General features: G+C 43.2%; 1 protein-coding gene across 2 annotated transcripts in view; it reads left to right on the top strand.

The window, feature by feature from the left end:
- Positions 1 to 17,890, top strand: part of SORCS3 (sortilin related VPS10 domain containing receptor 3) — a 410,921-nt gene that overhangs the window by 178,596 nt on the left and 214,435 nt on the right. The window lies entirely within an intron of this gene.

Genomic DNA, 17,890 nt, shown 5'->3' with positions numbered 1-17,890 from the left:
AGTTGTTGAGGTTAGAAACCAGACAGTATAGTCTGTCAGTTGTGAACACCCTAATCCAAGACATCTCACTCTGAGGGAGTGTCATTTTCTTTAAGTTGTCATTACAGACCCGAGGCTGCCTGTTTGGGGGCTGGCCAGGGATGGAATGACTTCTCAAGTTTGGGCTGTTTTATCGATTCCAGTGTCTGACAAGTTTATTTTTCCCAGCCAAGGTGCTTTGTGTTAGATGAAGCTCTGAACGGGTTCTGTAAAAATGACAGAGAAAGCGCTACTGAAGGGAGATTTGGCCTGATGAAAGTGACGAGGCATTAGCAGCTTGGAAATCACTGTAGGCTCACAGCTGAGATGACAGGTTAGACAGATGCACGATTCAGCAGAACTGGAATCCAGGAACAAGCTTTTTCAAATTTGTTTCCTTGCCAAACCTAGTCACTGTTTGGTTTGTCGCTGCAACATCTCAAGAAGTGATGGACAAAGCGGTCTATTTCCAGTCTGTGGCGCTTTCTCACATGTTAACATATAAGTCCATTCCATTTAAAATGACAACAAAAATGTGTTTTAAGTTTATATTTAAATAACTTTTTAAAATGCATTTTTGATCAAAGTACGCATCTCTGAAATATATTGACATATCTAAATATATGTCCTCTACACATTCATTTTTAAGTGTAATGCAATACTTTATTTGAGTTAAGAACAGATTTGGAACATTCAGGAAATGTAAAATCTGATTGGACAACAGTGGTCTGACATTAGTGCATTTGATCAGTGTATATCGGAATTTGCAAATATCAAATTCCCCAAGCATCCCTCCACTTAAAATGGGCCTTTGTTTTTGTTTTTTATAGATGTTGACTCCCTTTCTCTGGTAATAGATCGATTGATATCTCTGTGTCATATTACTTAAGTTTCACTTGTCTAAAAATAAATAAATAATTCTTAATTTTGTAGGTTTTTGAATAAATCCTTCTCATCCAAAAGGAGACACAATTTTCTCGTAATTACGTAAACAAACATATGTATTCAGTTTGCGTGTCAAGGCCCCAAGCCAGCCCCCCATAAGAAATAAATTCACACTGAAACAGAATTTTGGTTTAAGGTTAATGGGCAAAATTTAGGCCACAACTTTATTGATTACAGCAAATGTGAACTGTATTGGCTTAGGCATTGACCTTGCAGGGAGTCATGAAAGGGTAAACCACCAAAAGAGGTAGCCACATCGGAGGAACCCACCTGCAGAGGCCTGGCATGGCCGTAGCCCCTCAAGCAGACTTTGGAGAAGATCCAGGCCCCGGATTCCTTTAATGAAATACCCTTGGACATGGAGGGGCAGGCGATGGCTGACCCCCCTCCCCCCACATCAATAAGCCAATGCCTAACCGCCAAGCCTTACAAAGTTGTGACGATTGCTAAGAGGTAGGCGAAAACCAAGTGGCCAATGCCAATCTGCCAAATGAAAAAATTCATACCCGTCCCCCGTCCCAAGACAGGCAACCAACCAAAGTCCAAAGCAAGGCCAGAGGACACCTAAAATAAAAGGGCGGGTGGGCGGGTATTTGGCAACACGAAGCAGGTGCACAGCACACATCGCGCTGCCGCTTATATACCCCACCACAATCACCCCACTCAAAGTGATTGGCCAAGGAGGCCTGGGGTGATCGTGGTGCCACCCTGGCGTGGAAGGCCTCACTCCTCCCATGCCAGGGTGGTGGTGGAGGAGCTGTGTTGAGGGCCTACCTGCAACCAGGACCATAAGATGATTCAACTTGCCAAAGATGTTAACATTTTGGCAAGGATTGAATTAATAGAAAGGAAAGGACGAGTTGAGGTGGGGACCATGCCAATAAGGTAGAAAAGACCCTCGCATTTGCCCTGGCCAATATGGTTGCGATAGTCACATGGCTCTTAATGGCTGTCACGTGTGTGTGTGTGTGTGTGTGTGTGTGTGTGAGAGAGAGAGAGAGAGAGAGAGATAGAGATGGCCACTGGTTTCTTGCATACTCCAAAATATGCATCAGAAATTATGCAAATGCTCTTTTACTTTATTTATAGACTGTTCCTCAGCAGTGCTCTCAGAGTGGCTCACAATAAAATAGTAAAATCAGTGAAGCATAAAAATCACAATAAAAATCACAATAAAACCAGTCACAGCAAAGCAGTAAAATAAAATAAAATGCCAGCATAAAATATCAGATACTTAAAAGGCTCTGACAAATATAATGCACCTGACAAAGAATTAAGAACAGCATGGCACCAGCCACACTTCTTGGGGCTGGGAGTTCCAGAGACAGGAAGACACGAAAGAAAAGACCTGTCTCCTGCCATCACCTACCTCACCTCAGAATTTGGCACAAGCAAGCCTGAGAGGCTGGTTTTAAGTCCCATGATGGACATGTATGATACTGGATCACATGTTAATGTTGCTTGCATGAGTAAAAAGAGTAGCTGGGTATTCATAGACCAGATTAAGGCCCCATCTGCAGTATAAATGTAAAGTAGTATCATACTGCTTTGCTTTCCCGAAGAATAATAGAAACTGTAGCTTGTTAAGGTTGCTGAGAGTTGCCAGGAGACCACTTTTCTCGACACAGCTATAGTTATCGGACAGTGGTTTAACAGTCAATCCCTCTTCCTAGGGAACTCTTGGAATTGTAGCTATGTGAGGGGAATGTTGGGCGGGGGGCGTCTCTTAATAACTCTCAACACCATTAACAAGCTACAGTTTCCATGAGTATTCAGGGGAGGTGCAGGTGGCGCTGTGGGTTAAACCACAGAGCCTAGGGCTTGCTGATCAGAAGGTCGGTGGTTCGAATCCCTGCGATGAGGTGAGCCCGTTGCTCGGTCCCAGCTCCTGCCAACCTAGCAGTTCAAAAGCACGTCAAAGTGCAAGTAGATAAATAGGTATCGCTCCGGCGGGAAGGTAAACGGCATTTCCGTGTGCTGCTCTGGTTCGCCAGAAGCGGCTTAGTCATGCTGGCCACGTGACCCGGAAGCTGTACGCCTGCTCCCTTGGCCAGTAACGCGAGATGAGTGGCGCAACCCCAGAGTCGGACACGACTGGACCTAACGGTCAGGGGTCCCTTTACCTTTACCTTTAAATGACCCCTGAATGGTTAAGTCCAGTCAAAGGCGACTATGGGGTTGCGGCGCTCATCTCGCTTTTAGGCTGAGGGAGCCTGCGTTTGTCCACAGACAGCTTTCCGGGTCATGTGGCCAGCATGAGTAAACCGTTACTGGTGCACGGAGGACTGGGATGAGTGCCAGAGCACACGGAAACGCCGTTTTCCTTCCCGCTGCTGCGGTACCTATTTATCTACTTGCACTGGCGTACTTTCCAACTGCTAGGTTGGCAGGAGCTAGGACAGAGCAATGGGAGCTCACCCTGTTGTGGGGATTCAAACTGCCGACCTTCTGATCAGCAAGCTGAAAAGGCTCAGTGGTTTAGACCACAGCACCACCTGTGTCCCTCAGTATTTGGGGGAAGCCATGGCTGTTTAAAGTGGTATGAAACTGCTTTATATATGTAGTGCAGACAGGGCCTAACTAGGTTGTCACCTTCAAAGCAGAGCACTCAAAATGTCATATGCTGGAGTGACTTTTGCCAGCAGGGAAACATTCTTCTTATCAATTTTCAGGATTCTGAACTGAGATCTCAAGCAGTATTCACAAATCCTGTTAACATCAATCATATCAGGCTAGATCATTATGGCCGATTATACAGATTGTGGTTGTAGCAAATTATTATATGTAGATCTAGCATGTGGCCAAGATTGCTAAACTGCTCCCCAAAGTGTCATGCAACAGGTGATCAATCCTCAGTGAGTCCCCGCCCCCCACTTCTCCCAACCCCATGCCAGTTTGGTGTAGTGGTTAAGAGCAGCAGACTCGTAATCTGGGGAACCGGGTTCGTGTCTGCACTCCTCCACATGCAGCTGCTGGGTGACCTTGGGCTAGTCACACTTCTCTGAAGTCTCTCAGCCCCACTCACCTCACAGAGTGTTTGTTGTGGGGGAGGAAGGGAAAGGAGAATGTTAGCCGCTTTGAGACTCCTTCGGGTAGTGAAAAGCGGGATATCAAATCCAAACTCTTCTTCTTCTTCTTTTTTTTTGCCCTACACAGGGTTGGGGGAGGTTTCCAGGTGTGTTGCACAGAAGATGCAGGAGCAGGCAGGTGGCCAGCTCTGGAGATAAATGAATGGGAGAAATTATGGCTGCCTTGGCTTCTGCTGCATTAAGGAATTAAAAACTTCTGGGGTTGCAAGCTGGCAACTGTAGCCGTGGCACATTGGAGACAGTTATGGAACACACAGAGCCATGGGTTTTATAAAAAAAACCACACACCCTGAGATCATAAAAAAGACAGAGGAGAGATACAAGCAAAGACACACAAAGGCATCTATCTCAGTGAGCAATTCATAATTTCCTGCGTGTACACTACTCTGTCCCAAGAGACTGATGCATCTTTTACAACACTCATTTCCCTGGCTCAGGACACAAACATTGAAAAGGCCTGTCGCTGACCTTCAGTGCCCTTGCAAAAGTGAAGACTTGGAACAGATAAATGGAAGGCTATGCTAACAACATGGTATTCATACATTTGCTTTAAAATTCATACCCACCTTTCTATGCAAGGGGACATAGAACAATTAAAGACAGAAAACAAAACTAGATGTTTTTTTTAATATATATATATATATAATCTAAAGTCTATGAGCAGCAGAGAGTAAAACAGCAAAAGTTGTAAAACCAAAACCCAACGCATAAAACATTTCCCTGCAGGTTAGGATTTCCCGTTTGATGATTTGGAGCTCTGCCTTCAGGTATTCCTCCCAGGTATTCCTCCACCTGCTCCTGTTTATTCCTAACTCTTTCTCCTCACTTTCCTCTTCATTTGCAAGATTGCAATATAAGGTGGTGCTACTACCGATACTCAGATCCCTTTTATTGTAGGATATGTGGGGAGTCCTTCACTTACAATGAAAGAAATAAGCCTTGACTTCCATAGATGCTGATTTTACTACAATGTTCATGATGTGTAAACCATATGTGAGCCAGTCTCTATTGGATTTGGGATGGACTGGGCCGGTGCATGGTGGTTTAACTGTTTCATAGCCTGTAAGGGCAGCTGAAGCAAACTGGAAATTTTCATGCCTCTTGAAATTTCATCGCTACAAGGTACCAGGGAGAAAGTTTGCTGTATTTTAATTTGTAAGTGCTCGTTTCCTGATAGGGGTTTGGAAGAATTGGGTGCCATTATAATTAAGGGCAAGCTTGATTTATTTTGTTTTTACAAAGGTCTCCAGTGTCACTTTTTAAATATGTGCAATTCCCATGGCAGACTCAATCCCCTTTTCCTTTACTTTTTAATCAAGCTTATACATTCAGCTATAAGTTGTGTGCCTGTGGGTTTTCTATTTCTATTTTTTGCATTTCCATTCAAGGGCTATTTTGGATTACTATCCCCATAGCCATTTATTAATAAGAAGCCTTTACTGATACCTAGTCTCTATTTATTTTATTTTCAAAAAAGAGAATCATAGAGTTGTAGGGTCCCTCTAAGGTCATCCAGACCTATCCCCCCATGGGTGCAGAGAATTCCCTACTGCAGCATCTCTGATAGATGGCCATCTAGCTTCTGCTTAAAAACCTCAAACAAAGAAGAGTCCGCCAGCTTCCAAAGCGGTCTGCTCCATTGTTGAGCAGCTTGCACGTTCAGGGCATTCTTTCTAACATTTAATCCAAATACTTTCACTTGTAATTTGAACCCATTCAATCAGATCCTATCCTCTGGAGCAACAAAAAACAGATTTGCTCCCTCATCTATGTGACAGCTCTTCAAATGCTTGGAGATGGTTATATTACTTCTTGGCTAAGCATATCCAACCCCTTCAACCTTTCCTCAAAAGACTTAAAAGGTTTAGGTAAGTATTAGAATTTACCTTAGAAATAATAAAAACAGTAAAACAGCATTTCATCAAAGTTTGGGAGCATTTGGGTGTGTGTGGTGAGAATGAGAGAGGAACAGCTGTATACCAGAAAGTGGAAATTATAAGCACTATTGCCTGGCCAGAATAACTGCTCCTAATTTTACTATGGAAATAGATCAGCCACCCAGCCACCTATTTTTGATGTTAGCCCTTTTCTAAAACTATTTTGTGATATAGAAAAGATACACACATATCTCTGTGGCCTTTAAAAGCATGTGTTGAAATCTTTCACAATTCTATTCACTTGTAGTTTGTTTCCTTTGTATTTCTTTTCTTTTTTTTTAAAAAAAAACATTGTTTGATACCTGGAGAAAACAGTAGTAGCATGATGGGGTGTGATGCAGACAGAATTAATATGATCTTAATTAATATCAAGTCCCTAACTAATCGAAGTGTCTGAGGAGTCCGGGGGCTCAAGATGTATCTGTTACGTTGTTTAAAACTTCTTCTTAGTTTTTGAAAGCAACAAATGAATGCAATGATAATAATAAATACTGAAACCCAGTCTGTGCATCAGGTTTGCTTATATTTTCACATCTGCATTGTAAAAAGTACTTGTTAAATATTGCAAGATGCTAAGATGAAACCCCTTCATGGATCACTGCCTTGTCGTGGCGAAGGGGCTTGAATTACTCAGGGAAGCTATGGACAGGTCAAGATGGACAGGTCATAGTGGAGAGTTTGGACCAAACGTGATCCACCTGGAGTAGGAACTGGCAAGCCACTCCAGTATCCCTGCCAAGAAAACTCCATGGACAAAGACAACAGGCATATAAAAGATATGACGCTGGAAGATGAGCCCCTCAGGTCGGAAGGCGTCCAACATGCTACTGGGGAAGAGCGGAGGACAAGTACAAGTAGATCCAGAGCTGATGAAGCGGCTGGGCCAAAGCCGAAAGGACGCTCAGTTGCTGATATGCCTGGAAGCGAAAGGAAAGTCCAATGCTGTAAAGAAAAGTATTGCATAGGAACCTGGAATGTAAGAACCACGAACCTTGGAAAGCTGGATGTGGTAAAAAATGAGATGGCAAGAATAAACATTGACATCCTAGGCATCAGTGAACTAAAATGGACAGGAATGGGCGAATTCAGTTCGGATGACTATCATATCTACTACTGTGGGCAGGAATCCCGTAAAAGTGGCCCTCATAGTCAACAAAAGAGTGGCAAAAGCTGTACTGGGATGCAATTTCAAAAATGATAGAATGATCTCGATACGAATCCAAGGCAGACCTTTTAACATCACAGTAATCCAAGTTTATGCACCAACTACCAGTGCTGAAGAAACTGAAATTGATCAATTCTATGAAGACTTACAACACCTTATAGAAATGACACCAAAGAAGGATGTTCTTCTCATTATAGGGGATTGGAATGCTAAAGTAGGGAGTCAAGAGATAAAAGGAACAACTGGCAAGTTTGGCCTTGGAGTTCAAAATGAAGCAGGGCAAAGGCTAATAGAGTTCTGCCAAGAGAACAAGCTGGTCATCACAAACACTCTTTTCCAACAACACAAGAGACGACTCTACACATGGACATCACCAGATGGGCAACATCGAAATCAGATTGATTATATTCTCTGCAGCCAAAGATGGAGAAGCTCTATACACTCAGCAAAAACAAGACCTGGAGCTGATTGTGGCTCAGATCACCAGCTTCTTATAGCAAAATTCCAGCTTAAACTGAAGAAAGTAGGAAAAACCACTGGGCCAGTAAGATACAATCTAAATCAAATTCCTTATGAATACACAGTTGAAGTGAAGAACAGGTTTAAGGATTTAGATTTGGTGGATAGAGTGCCTGAAGAACTGTGGATGGAGGCTCGTAACATTATACAGGAGACAGCAACGAAAACCATCCCAATGAAAAAGAAATGCAAGAAAGCAAAGTGGCTGTCCAATGAGGCCTTACAAATAGCGGGGGAGAGAAGGCAAGCAAAATGTGAGGGAGATCGTGAAAGATACAGGAAATTAAATGCAGATTTCCAAAGAATAGCAAGGAGAGACAAGAGGGCCTTTCTAAACGAGCAATGCAAAGAAATAGAGGAAAATAACAGAATGGGAAAAACCAGAGATTTGTTCAAGAAAATTGGAGATATGAAAGGAAGATTTCGTACAAAGATTACCACAATTAAGGACAAAAGTGGAAAGGACCTAACAGAAGCAGAAGACATCAAGAAGAGGTGGCAAGAATACACAGAGGAATTATACCAGAAAGATATGGAGGTCTCATACACCCCAGGTAATGTGGTTGCTGACCTTGAGCCAGACATCCTGGAGAGTGAAGTCAAATGGGCCTTACAAAGCCTCGCTAACACCAAGGCCAGTGGAAGTGATGATATTCCAGCTGAACTATTTAAAATTTTAAAAGATGATGCTGTTAAGGTGCTACACTCAATATGCCAGCAAGTTTGGAAAACTCAGCAGTGGCCAGAGGATTGGAGAAGATCAGTCTACATCCCAATCCCAAAGAAGGGCAGTGCCAAAGAATGCTCCAACTACCGCACAATTGCACTCATTTCACACGCTAGCAAGGTTATGCTTAAAATTCTACAAGGCAGGCTTAAGCAGTATGTAGACCGAGAACTCCCAGAAGTGCAAGCTGGATTTCGAAGGGGCAGAGGAACCAGAGACCAAATTGCAAACATGCGCTGGATTATGGAGAAAGCTAGAGAGTTCCAGAAAAACATCTACTTCTGCTTCATTGACTATGCAAAAGCATTTGACTGTGTCGACCACAGCAAACTATGGCAAGTTTTTAAAGAAATGGGAGTGCCGGATCACCTCATTTGTCTCCTGAGAAATCTCTATGTGGGACAAGAAGCTACAGTTAGAACTGGATATGGAACAACTGATTGGTTCAAAATTGGGAAAGGAGTACGACAAGGCTGTATATTGTCTCCTTGCTTATTTAACTTATATGCAGAATTCATCATGCGAAAGGCTGGACTGGATGAATCCCAAACCGGAATTAAGATTGCCGGAAAAAATATCAACAACCTCAGATATGCTGATGATACTACCTTGATGGCAGAAAGTGAGGAGGAATTAAAGAACCTTTTAATGAGGGTGAAAGAGGAGAGCGCAAAATATGGCCTGAAGCTCAACATCAAAAAAACTAAGATCATGGCCACTGGTCCCATCACCTCCTGGCAAATAGAAGGGGAAGAAATGGAGGCAGTGAGAGATTTCACTTTCTTGGGTTCGATGATCACTGCAGATGGTGACAGCAGTCACGAAATTAGAAGACGCCTGCTTCTTGGGAGAAAAGCAATGACAAAGCTAGACAGCATCTTAAAAAGCAAAGACATCACCTTGCCGACAAAGGTCCGTATAGTTAAAGCTATGGTTTTCCCAGTAGTAATATACGGAAGTGAGAGCTGGACCATAAAGAAGGCTGATCCCCGAATAATTGATGCTTTTGAATTATGGTGCTGGAGGAGACTCTTGAGAGTCCCATGGACTGCAAGAAGATCAAACCTATCCATTCTCAAAGAAATCAGCCCTGAGTGCTCACTAGAAGGACAGATCCTGAAGTTGAGGCTCCAGTACTTTGGCCACCTCATGAGAAGAGAAGACTCCCTAGAAAAGACCCTGATGTTGGGAAAGATGGAGGGCACAAGGAGAAGGGGACGACAGAGGATGAGATGGTTGGACAGCGTTCTCGAAGCTACTAACATGAGTTTGGCCAAACTGCGAGAGGCAGTGAAGGATAGGCGTGCCTGGCGTGCTCTGGTCCATGGGGTCACGAAGAGTCGGACACGACTGAACGACTGAACAACAACAACAAGATGAAACAGGATAGTGGAAGTGTTAGGTTTTTCTCTGGGTCCCCACAAGCCATTTTTACAAGGCTGAAGCTGGCCAATATTCTCCGATTAAAGTTACTAAGAGCCAGGCTTCCCCTCTACCTTTTCCTTAAGAGAGTGAGAAAAATTATGAATAACTGGGTAAAGAATGAGGACCATTAGTGGATAACAAGCCTGTAAGTATGGCGTATTTTCAGAAGTAAACATAACTACTGGGAAAATAGAAAATGTCCAATTATTAACTGATTATTATATTATTTGTTTGAAAACATATTGGAATAAGTAGGCATAGAATTTTTTTTTTTTTTTTTGGTGGACAATCATTTTTGGTGTTGCAGCCCCAACCCTCTGGAGCAGATTTGGGGAGGGTCTGGAGGATGGGAGGGGAAATTCTCTTGTGCAAGTGGACATCCTTGCACTAGCAGGATCACTTTATTGGATAATGAAATTAGCAGGAATGGTATAGCTCACTTGTGACATCATGGTTTCCAATTTCAGGTAGACTGAACAAAAGGAAGGGCAAAACTCAAAGCCAGTGTGACATATTAAAACTAATGCACCCACCATTGTTTTTCACATTCATTTTTGTTTTCATATTCATTTTGCGATAAAATAAATATAAAATGAATAGGGTATGCTTCTGTTTATTTTTTCATTGATCCCTAGATGATGATGTATTGGAAAGTCAAATCCGAGTGAGGGCAATGATCTATGCCTTCGCTCTCAATGGGGAATCATTGTTGCCCTATTTAACAGGCCTTCTGGACATTTGGACATAATGGAAGCGGGGACAGTTTTTCAGGAAGGATATATGTGATTCCTATTATTATTATTATTATTATTATTATTATTATTATTATTATTACAAACTGCACCACCCTTTCCAGTTTAGCACTGTAAATTAGCATTACCACTTATTGGATCTCTCTCTCTCACATACCCACACCTACACCCCAACTGTTAAATGACTTTCTATACCTCTTCTCTTTGATAATAGGAGTTTAGATGCTTCAGAGCCCAAGCCCTGCTGGTGGGGTTAGGTTAGGAGTTACATTAGTGCTCATGCTATTTCCATTACAAAGCATTTAGGGATATTCATCCATTAAGAGCTGCCTGACCCTATGAATCTGTTATGAAAACTTCCCGCGGGGGCAAGTTGAGAGACTGACCCCCAAGACGGACGAAGCTTCCGTGCCCTCTGGCTCCTAGAGTCCAGGGGCACAATGTAATATGCAGTTGTTCCCAGCTTGAAAACAACATACACGAAGCCATTTGGCTAAGATCTACTTTATTGTAGAATTAGAGCAGAATGTCTCTGCGTAGCAGCTCATAATTCAGAGCTGTGTCTTAATGCGTCTTGCATCTCCTGATGCAAAAACAGAAAGGAAAGAAATACAACAGTAATTACAATGACATCACATGTGTGGGAGCTGGTATGTCCAGTGTAATTCCCACAGAGAGGAAACATGACTCTTGAGTCTTGTGACCTTGCTGCAGCGTTCGCAGCTCGTCATGTCATAATATCACAACATCCTCCCCCGATATTAGACAATGTGAGAGCGGCGAAAGTTAAGGCATTATTAACAGAAGTAAACAAACAGTTATCATATACACAGTATGAATCTGATGTCTTTGTTCCACCCTTGGAACTCTCTGAGACTGGTTCTACCAGTTGAAGCCTTTGATATCCAACTCTCCAGGGGACCAGAGCACTTGCTCTGTGTGTGTTGGCAGAAACAGTGTTGAACTTTGCAACCTGTTGTGGTGGCTTTTTCACACCTGTGAAGTGAGCCTGAGTGTCTCTGTCTTGAGTGCAAACTACAGCTACATTTGCAACAGCTGAGATTGCAAACTCTTTGGAGTAACGTTTGGGCGCCTGACCCTTTGTTACTCTCTCAGATCTACGCACAAGGTGTAGATCTTCTTTACTGAGTTTCTCCTGAACAGGACTTTTTGGAGAAACTTTACCAATTGTAAACAGTGGCTCTAAAGATCCTAGCACATCATCATCTGTTGATGGCCTGGTACTATCATGAGCTCCTCTCTCAATGACAGTTTCGCCTGTGTCGGAACTAGTCGTGGTTGAGCTTGCACTGCTACTGCTGGTGTCAGTATCCTCATATGTATTGACATCAATGGGAAAGCTTTGGAGAATCTTTGTCTCCGGCTTTACAGTAGGTTCTACCTCCTGAGTAAGAATTACTGTGTTTGAGGAAGGCAATAGAATTCTGTATTGACCTTTCTCATAGCCCATAAAAATGCCTTGGATGGTTGCACCTTCAAGTGATTCCACCCACATTTGAGAACCAAAAACCTTAAGATGCTTAACAGAAGGTTTTCTGTTAAACAGTATCTCATAAGGTGAGCATTCCATTCCTTTTGGAACACTCCTGACCCAAGCATATGTGAAGGCAGATAGGCTTTCAGCCCAATTCTGTTCAGACAGCTTTGCACTTAGCAATTGCGCCTGCATACCCTCACGTAGTATTGTGTTAATTTTAACACACAAATCTTTGTTCCATGATGATTGGCTGACAGCAACTTTGTGCCGAATGCAATGTTGACTTAGAAAGTCCTTGAACTCCTGTGAATCAAACACTGGTAATTGATTAGTATACAAACATTCAATTTTTCCATCATGCATGAAATCTATCTTAGCACAAAATTCAGTGAACTTGGCCAAGACTTGCTGCGGACTTTTCATAGTGTAAATCCATGAGAATTTAGAGAATTGATCACACAGCAATAAATAACAGGTAGCTCCGCCTCTAGATTTTGGCAGAAGTCCTATTACATCAGCAGAGACCTGCTGGAAACATCTTGTGACCTTTTCTCTGCGTGGCTGTTTGGTAGTCTCCTTGGACTTAGCAGCACCTGCAAAATAAGAGTCAACAACATCATAACAACAGTCATTTGAATCAAAAGACAGTAAAAACAGTCCATCTTTGTTCTTCTGAGCTGTAAGGATAACTTCTCCATCCTTATAAATTGTGCACAGTCCTTTGCGCAGCCTGAGCTCGCAGTCCTTCTCGGTAAGCTGCGGTACACTTAGCAGGTTGTAGGCAATTTCTGGCACATAGAGAACGTTGCTTATAGATAGCTGGAGACTCTGAAGATAAACAGTTCCAACTCCAGTCGATTTCAGGTGTGTTCCACTCACCTGCGACACGGTGGAGTCCAGCCTCTTAAAAGTCTTAAATAAACGCTTGTTTGCGGTCATGTGGTGACTGGCAGCTGAGTCAATAACAAAAGCCAGGTCAATGTCAATGTCATCCTGCTCCTGCACGCCTTGTGTAAGCAATGCAACTGTGCGCCCTTTGGAGACTTTGGCTTGCGCCTTGCCTGTAGATCCACCTGCTTGTTGGGTAGATCCTTTCTTGGGCTTTCTGCAGGTCTGGAAACTGTGTCCTCTCATTCCACAGTTTGTGCAGCGTATGACTTTAAGAGCTTGCACATGCTCAGTTGGACCACTAGGTGGGGTTGAGGACGCTCTTGCTTCACTCCCCCTTCCATTAGCCTCATTTTGAGCAGCACAACGATCTTGCTCATTTAGCAAAGTTGAGAAGACTCTGGCAACGGTTAAGTTTTGAGCATCCTGGGCACCTAGCTGTGATGCAATAGCACTATAACCGGCATGGAGGCTATTCAAAACCATGAAACAAAACACATCTTCGTTCAATTGAACGTTGCGTTGTGCGAGTTCACTTCTTAATTCTTTCATATGGTTAAGATGCGAACGCAAATTGTCTCCCTCCTTTAACCTTAGGTTGGTGAGACGTTGGAAATGCAGCATGGAACTTCCTGCCGCAATCCTTAAATGTTCATTTTGCAAAACAACCCAATAATCATTAGCGTGGACCAAATCTCTGACGTGTATTAACTGAGATTGGTCAAGATGCAAAACAATGGTCGCCTTCGCCTGATTATCCCTGTTCAGCCATCGAGGGCCAGGGAGCAGTGGAGGGGCATTAGTGACCACATCAAGCAAATTCTGCCTGGTAAGCACAGCTTCCATTTTAATACGCCATGTCTGATAATTTTCATCAGTGAGAAGTGGACAAAGGGAGCTGCTGCTCTGCTTGCTATCCTTTGCCATATTGGCGAAAAAGCAGGCTTTTCACTCTCTGTCTTCAGAAAGCAATTTAAGCAAACAAACCTAGCCTTCTGAGGTTTATTGCCTCGTAAATCAGTCCGGCTACTCACAGTCCAATTAACGCGTCTTCTTCTCACAGCGGGAAACGGCCGTCTTCAGCACGAAATAACTCCCCCGGAACGAAGCACACAGTTTAAGGCTGCTTTCTTTGCCGGCAGATAAACATCAGGCAGAAGTCAATCAGAGGTCCGATGTTCGGAAACCAGCCAACTGCTACCAATGTTATGAAAACTTCCCGCGGGGGCAAGTTGAGAGACTGACCCCCAAGACGGACGAAGCTTCCGTGCCCTCTGGCTCCTAGAGTCCAGGGGCACAATGTAATATGCAGTTGTTCCCAGCTTGAAAACAACATACACGAAGCCATTTGGCTAAGATCTACTTTATTGTAGAATTAGAGCAGAATGTCTCTGCGTAGCAGCTCATAATTCAGAGCTGTGTCTTAATGCGTCTTGCATCTCCTGATGCAAAAACAGAAAGGAAAGAAATACAACAGTAATTACAATGACATCACATGTGTGGGAGCTGGTATGTCCAGTGTAATTCCCACAGAGAGGAAACATGACTCTTGAGTCTTGTGACCTTGCTGCAGCGTTCGCAGCTCGTCATGTCATAATATCACAACAGAATCTGCAAGCACTGGGTGTCTCCTGCTGTGCATTTAATTGCTCCAACATTACCAGCATTCAGCTATATACACCAGGGAACTCTAATTCCAAGACCTGCTTTAAGAGGAGGTCACTTGTCAGCAATAAGCCTGCTCTTGGTACCAAGATAGATAGGAAGGAGCTTTGGATCTTGACCAAATGCTCTTAAATCTGTGGTTTCTCAAGTTGTCTTGGCCCCTCTTAAGATTAAAAGCCAATTGCAGAAATTGGCAAAGGATGTGATAGCACTGAGCTGGTCAGTGGTATTGATTTATACCTCCCATCTTATGGATCCCACGATCAATTGACCTTGTAATCTGACTTAGAAGAGTGGGCGTAACTTTTTTTCTTTTCCCTGAACAAGCAATGTGTACCTAAATTATGTGTTCCTAATGCAGCAAGAAATTAACATTAACATTAATGCTTGCTGTCTGCTACAGTGCAACAAGGGTGGTGAAACAAATATGGCAGGGGTAGCTAACCAGGTACCCTCCAGATGTTTTGGTCTACTGTTCCTATCATCCCTGACCATTGAAATGTAGAGTCATCTGGGAACTCATAGAAATGGGGGCAGAAAATAGTGAAGAAACAGTATGCCAACAAATATCCAGATGTATAGTGGTTTTAAGAAACCACATTACAGAGATATTGAACCACAATTCAGCTAGCAGAAGTCTGTGATCTGTCTATAAATCAACCATGACAGATTTTCCAGAATCTTTCCTTTTCAGATGCTACACTTTTTGTTCACTCTCAGATCTTCCCGAAACATGCAGTCATATATCAACATAATGAGCAAACTGGGCAATTGTTGTTAATGGCTGACAGACACATCTGTGATGGCAGTGCCTATCAAAAAAGGGGGGGGGCATTTGTGATGCAGGAATTCTGGTGCAATAATTCCTCTTGCTTCCTGCCATATTGGATAACAAAAAGAGTGATGGTGGCTTGTGCCCATTGGGACTGGTAGGACGGAAGGCAGAGAAGCCAACAGTAAATGGTGCCAGAGCCAAAGAAAGTCAGAGACAAATTATCCTTGTCTTTGTCCTCATCTTCATCTTCCTCTCTGCTTTCATTCTTCAATGGTAAAACTGAGACAAAGGAAGAGGAAGCTCACTTTCAGTGCCATTCCTTGGACTGGTTGTAAGAAAGAAGGCAGGAAGTTGGGGGCTGCCCAAGGGCAGAATGAGGTTGATGGTGCCATGCCTAAGGATGGTGAAGAAGTTTGACTCACTTTTAAATTAGTTCGCTTGTAACAAAAATTGCACTTCCGAAACAATATGCGATCACAGACACAACCATCTTCCATTGAAGTTCTCCAGACAAGTAATGTGTACCAAAATGCATATACTAGGGTGAAGTGTTCGTATAAGTGCATATATGGTACGTGGGTAGCACTGTGGTCTAAACCACAGAGCCCAGGGCTTGCCAATCAGAAGGTCGGTGGTTCGAATCCCTGCGATGGGGTGAGCTCCCGTTGCCAACCTAGCAGTTCGAAAGCATGTCAAACTGCAAGTAGATAAATAGGTACCACTCCGGCGGGAAGGTAAACGGCATTTCTGTGCGCTGCTCTGGTTCACCAGAAGTGACTTAGTCATGTTGGCCACATGACCCAGAAGCTGTACGTCAGTTCCTTCGGCCAGTAAAGTGAGATCGAGATGAGCGCTGCAACCCCAGAGTCGTCCGTGACTGGACCTAACGGTCAGGGGTCCCTTTACCTTTTTAAGATACAAAACCCCTTTATATTAGGATAAATTGCCTTGCAAAAATGTATGTATTCACAGTAAGATGTTGACAAATTTTCAAAAGTATTTTTTTTTAATCAAGTGATTGTGGAAATTTGAAGAACTGAACTTAACACTGAAATAGTGAGATGCTGAAATTGACAGATTTGCCCATTATTAGCAGTACCCCAATGGACCCCCTTAATGGACCAACCTCCACTGTAGAATATTGAGAACATATGTTCCTCAAGATGCATTTGCAACATTTACAGCTTTATTGGTTTATTTATTTACAAGTGCAAACTTATCCTCTTTATGTATTCTCAAAGAAGAAGGATGGAAAAGAGGTAAGGTATAAAGGAGGAAGCTATTGGAGATACAATCTACACTTGCAAACGGGGAATAGGACGTAGGTGGCGCTGTGGGTTAAACCACAGAGCCTAGGGCTTGCTGATCAGAAGGCTGGCGGTTTGAATCCCCACAATGAGGTGAGCTCCCGTTGTTCGGTCCCAGCTCCTGCCCACCTAGCAGTTCGAAAGCACGTCAAAGTGCAAGTAGATAAATAGGTACCACTCCAGCAGGAAGGTAAACGGTGTTTCCATGCGTTGCTCTGGTTCACCAGAAGTGGCTTAGTCATGCTGTCCACATGACCTGGAAGCTGTACGCCGGCTCCCTCACCAGTAATGCGAGATGAGCACCACAACGCCAGAGTCGGCCACGACTGGACCTAATGGTCAGGGGTCCCTTTACCTTTAAACAGGGAATGCCACCTCCAGAGCATCTGTTGTATCTTTCAGGCTTTGCTAGCATAGGAACCAATACCTCTCTTCCCAGAAAGGGGGGGGGGGAGCCTGGCACTGAGGCAGCTACTTTAATCTTAATATACTAGAGATACCAATTTGACCAGTCTGTGTGGATAATTTTAGTGTCTGCCACTTTTGGCCTTCAGATTTATCTCTACCTCTGACTTCATTTTTCCCTTTGCTTCACGATCTCAACTTTGATGCATATCCTATATTTGTTTTAAGTGCTCTTTATGAATGTGCTGTCTGAAGGTGTCTGTGAGTGAGCATGGCTGTGTGTGTAGTGAGTCTCATGTTATTATTCAAACAATTTTATCACGACATACTTTTAAAAGTGAGGACTTTATCGAAAGTGACTTCCAATAAAATCTGATATCGTATGGAAAGCAAAGACAGTAAAAATGGCTACTTTTCTGTGAGAAGATGTCTGTAATAACAGCCCCAAATCTTAAACCCAGTTACCGGTAATATATGACTTGGTTCCGTCTCCCATGTGCAATGGAGAAGAGGGCAGCTGACCCCATTTCCCCAAAGAACACATGAGATATTCCACATGGAGGCTTACTTGTGCACTGATGAGATTCATACAACCCTCCCCCTTTTGTGTCAGGAAAGAGACCGTGAATCATAGCATCATGTAGTATGGGGCTTGCTTGAAGTGCCTATGACACTTGCTAAATTGGGAATATGGGGGAGAGGAAACAGCCTGCTTGAGTGACATCACAACCATGGATAATGGATGAGCCTATACTCAGGTTTTTCTGTTTGCAGT

Source organism: Lacerta agilis, chromosome 5 (assembly GCF_009819535.1).
Source record: "Lacerta agilis isolate rLacAgi1 chromosome 5, rLacAgi1.pri, whole genome shotgun sequence".
Lineage (NCBI taxonomy): Eukaryota > Metazoa > Chordata > Lepidosauria > Squamata > Lacertidae > Lacerta > Lacerta agilis.
This window is presented reverse-complemented; position numbering and strand designations above follow the sequence as displayed.